Source organism: Chrysochloris asiatica, unplaced genomic scaffold (assembly GCF_000296735.1).
Source record: "Chrysochloris asiatica unplaced genomic scaffold, ChrAsi1.0 scaffold00205, whole genome shotgun sequence".
Classification (NCBI taxonomy): Eukaryota; Metazoa; Chordata; class Mammalia; order Afrosoricida; family Chrysochloridae; genus Chrysochloris; species Chrysochloris asiatica.
The window spans coordinates 95,326-95,556 of NW_006408723.1; positions in this window are offsets into that span (position 1 = coordinate 95,326).

Consider the following 231-nt stretch of genomic DNA (forward strand, 5'->3'; position numbering starts at 1 on the left):
AGTTCTTAAAGTCTTCTCTGCTGTGGCTGGCTCATTGGTGCTCTTGCTGGGGGGGCCTCAATGGAGCTACAGATGACATCCCTCTTTCAGGTGAGTCTTCTGTGAATGCTGGCTCCCTCAGGCACGCTCGCTCCAAAGATGGAGAAGTGGCTGTCCGCTCGCTATAGGGTCGAATTAGTCAGGCTGGAATCTATACTGGAGAGCTTTTGACCTGTAACACAGACTAAAACT